Source organism: Amblyomma mixtum, chromosome 8, assembly GCF_055824585.1.
Source record: "Amblyomma mixtum isolate Tamu chromosome 8, ASM5582458v1, whole genome shotgun sequence".
Lineage (NCBI taxonomy): Eukaryota > Metazoa > Arthropoda > Arachnida > Ixodida > Ixodidae > Amblyomma > Amblyomma mixtum.
Genome location: NC_143019.1, coordinates 124,069,061 through 124,073,159, shown reverse-complemented (window position 1 = coordinate 124,073,159; position 4,099 = coordinate 124,069,061). Strand labels below are relative to the sequence as shown.

Below are 4,099 nucleotides of genomic sequence, written 5' to 3'. Positions count from 1 at the left end.
AAGCTGGACGTGCAGGCGGAGCGAGCCGTGAGTTGATTGTGGACCGGTTTGCCGCGGTGAGCTCGAAAGACGTAGGAGGGGGTACCTTGAAGGTGGGCTCGTAGGTAGCAGCAGATGTCGGAACCGCTGTCGACAAGGAACCGCTGCTTTGTAATTTGTTCGGTGACGAAGATGCGACGGCCTCCGGGTTTAGCAGCTCGCAGCCGTGTCTACGAGCTGCCATTGGCGTTTCCCTGATGTCCAGCAGAGCACAGTGGTCGCCATTTTCGTGCTCTGTCCTCGAAGCGTCGATGGTAGTAGCACCGGTCGTCGTCACCAGGCTGCTGCGACGGGGTGGTGTTACGGTACCGGCTTTGCGGATGGCGCGTCGGCTAGTGTTGATACAGGCGTCGTTGAAGGAAGCAGAGCTGTTGATTGATATCGTCGATGCGGCGCCCAAGCTCTGTGGCGTTCAACGGTGCGGCGACAGCCTGGATGGCGGGCGGCAACTGCGGCAAAGGGACCTCGATGACGCGGTCTGCGATCTCGGTAAGTTGGTCGCGAGGTAGTGTAAGCTGGGCCTGCAGAATTGCCTGGACGTGCGGGGGAAGTCGTTGAAGCCAAAGTGCTCGCACTAAGGAATCCTGAACTTCCATGTTGGCTGCGCGAGCACGCATGTGGGGGAGGAGCTGCAAGGGTTGCGTTCGGCAAATTCTGCGGACTGAAGTCGTCGCACCTTCTGGGCTTCAGAGAGTGACAGGCGGCGGATGAGTTCAGTCTTGAGGTGTTCGTAAAGGTTGACCGTTGGTTGGTTGGCAACGATATTCCGAACCTCGTTGGCATAGCGGGCATCGAGGTGGGCGACGACATGATCGTAGCGGGTCTGGTCTTGCATGATGTGTGCGAGGGAGAACTGGGCCTCGACCCATAAGTCGGGCGAGTCGGCCCAAAACGGCGGAAGCTTGACAGCGACATGCCAAACCTCGTGCGGGGCAGCGTGCGGGATGCCGTCTGCCGGTGTTTTGATGTCCTCGGCGGAGCCGGCGGGATGCTGCTGCATGGAAGCACTAAGTTGGCCGCGCCGTTCCTGAGGCTGTTGCTCTTGCTTGTTCATGGTGGTGCGTTATTGTCCGTTGTCCGGGTCACCAGATGTGGGTTGTCATTTCTGCTGAAGGGCGGATCCCAACATAAAAACGTAACAACTGTTTATTAGATTAACGGTGGCAGCGGACGAACATACCAACGCTACGCTCGTCTTGGTAGCGGAAGGAAAAAGCCGCCCTTCCCAGCCGGGCAGCCTGCTTTTGTAGCCACCGTCGGCGACGCATGTCTCGGGTGACGCAGCGGTGGCGCCGTGTTTTATCGGAAACGCAGTCCAGCGTGTAGCCGTGTTACGCTGGGCCGGTTGATAACAAGGCGGAGGTTGCGCGGAAATATGCGCAGAGTGTGCGCCACACTCTTCCCGAGCAACCTCTCGCGAACATTCATTAAAATAACTGCCACACACATGCCACGGTGGCACTTTGCTCAGAATACGGGGACCACACAAACTGACAAACAAAAACTTTTTATGCGAAGCATACTACTTTAGCTACCACTTCAGCCCTTCACCGTGGTTATGCGCCTCCAAATCACGTGATACATGACGTCACACCACGTGACACGATGACGTCACGACAGTAGAGAAACGGGGGCCAACCTCGCGCCGTCGCTGTGGTTGTGCGCCTCCAAATCACGTGATACATGACGTCACACCACGTGACACGATGCCGTCACGACAGTGGAGAAACGGGGGCCCACCTTGCGCCATCGCTGTGGTTGTGCGCCTCCAAATTACGGGACACGATGATGCTTCGCATTCTCCAGGCTTAACCAAGTTAAGCCTCAGCCATTTTTTTGACTGAGTGAAAGCTTTAGTGTGCGCACACAAAAAGTTAAGTCTGTATAACACAACAGATATATATATATATATATATATATATATATATATATATATATATATATATATATATATATATATTTCAACCCAGAGCTTGGCCAACGAACAGACATTAAAATCAGGGGGGCATCGGGGGGTTTCAGATTCCCGATCGTTATTGACAAGGGATATGACACCAGGGCCTCCAGAGTGCGAGGCTAGCACGCTAACCAAACCGCTACACCACCTCGATGGTTTCGAATGAACAAAGGCCCGTCTAGTAAATACGGTGTTGTCTTAGAGCGGTGCTTTAGAGACATTACTGTGGTGTATATTAGCAATTATGAGCACCAATGTTACCGAAGTCGCAGTTAAGCGAGTAGCAAAGTACCTTTCCGCTACTTTTCCTCTTCGCTCGGTCCGCCCGTTTCGCCATTAGGCGGCGCCCACTAAAGCCGCTCCCTCCTCCTCCTCCTCCTCGCAATGTACGCCACTGCCCCAACAGATAGCGCGCGACGGAAGCGCTCCCCGCTCGTCTCGTGAGGGCGCAGTGGGGGCGTTCGGGGACGCAGGAATTATGCGGTGAGCGGCGAACAACGCAGCGCACCTCGAAGCTTGCGGCTTGCTGTCCGTTCGTTCGGCGCGGAAGCTATGCTGGCGTTTGTGGCATGGAGTTTGTTGAGAACAATGTTTGCTTTGTTTGTTGGAGTTTAACGTCCCAAAGCAACTCAGGCTATGAGAGACGCCGTAGTGAAGGGCTCCGGAAATTTCGACCACCTGGGGTTCTTTAACGTGCACTGACATCGCACAGCACACGGGCCTCCAGAATTTCGCCCTCATCGAAATTCAGCCGCCGCGGCCGGGATCGAGCCCGTATCTTTCGGGTCAGCAGCCGAGCGTCGTAACCACTGAGCCACCGCGGCGGGGCTGTTGAGAACAATGCGCCGACAAACTACAACTGCAAGTTGAGTTTAGGTTAGAAGTGTGAAAAAAAGGAGAAGAGGAAAGTGGAGGAGAAGGCGCTATGGCGAAGCGTAAGGGTCCTGCTAATTTTTTAATTCTCTTTTCAGTGGTGGTTGGCACATTTCTTTTCTATCACTTCAAAATTTTACGGTTAGTCTTAGTAAGAATCACTGAAATGTTTTCTGAGACCCGAAACAGCGAAAACTATAAGTCGCAGCACTACGCAAAGGCTGAAAGGAAAAGACAAATCGGTTCCCTGAAACCACGAGTCAATCCAGAGCTGGCCTCTCACAGCGAAGGCTAGACAAAAGCGACACGCAACATCAACGACGACTCTAGCAGAGCGTGGGGATCGATTCTTTCAGGTCTGTGTCGTAAACTGAGCAAACAACGACCTCTGAAAATAATTTTAAAGGCCTCCAGCCACTTTCCTTCCTTCTATTGGTTTATTTCTCTCTCCTCCTCTACTCGAATCAATGGACAGCCAGATTTTAAGCGCTGCCCATGACAGTCTTAGCAGCTTATGTTCCATAAATCCGTTATAACGAACTAAATAAAACATACCACCAAGTGTTAGTGTTACTGGCAGTACACGCTTTCTGAGCACGTGCGGAAACCTGTGGTATATTTCGAGGAAAAAGCAAAGGGTTAAAGTTCTTTCCATAGCTTTTGGAAACAAGTCTACAGAGCAGCGGCAGCTGCGATGCGATCGTTTATGTTCATTTCATTCTCCGTGCTCTAACGGCACCCCTTTTATGAGTCATTGGCGGAAGCGCGCTATGGCCAATCTCGGATGTCCAAAACAGCCACGTGTTGTAAAACCTGCGCATATGTTGCTGATAGAATAAAAAATACATTGGCACATGTTGCTGATAGAGTAAAAAAACACATGTGTCACGTGCACTTTTTTTGGAAGCGAAGAGCAAAACAGAGTAATCAATCGGAAGCATATATTGTCGAGGGAAATGGACGCCCTTGAGTTAAGATCTGCTTACACCCAGATAAAAAAAAAAAAAAACCTTGACACGTGCAATGCGCAGCAGCGATCACGAAAGCGACGCACATGACAGAAATGGCCATGCGTAGTATCGAATGATGCGCACAAGGCCTCCATATAAACAAGCTCGGCCCATGGAATCTTGAACACATGCAGGAAAACTGTTTTAAAGTGCATATCAACTTGCTGGAGTGGCACAACTATAACCTTTTCGCAGTACGTACAGGAGCCAAGCTTTAATA

General features: G+C 51.7%; 1 pseudogene; it reads right to left on the bottom strand.

Annotated features, from left to right (window-relative positions):
* Window positions 1-371: 371 nt before the first annotated feature.
* LOC149334213 (uncharacterized) lies at window positions 372-1,168 on the bottom strand (annotated as a pseudogene).
* Window positions 1,169-4,099: the final 2,931 nt, after the last annotated feature.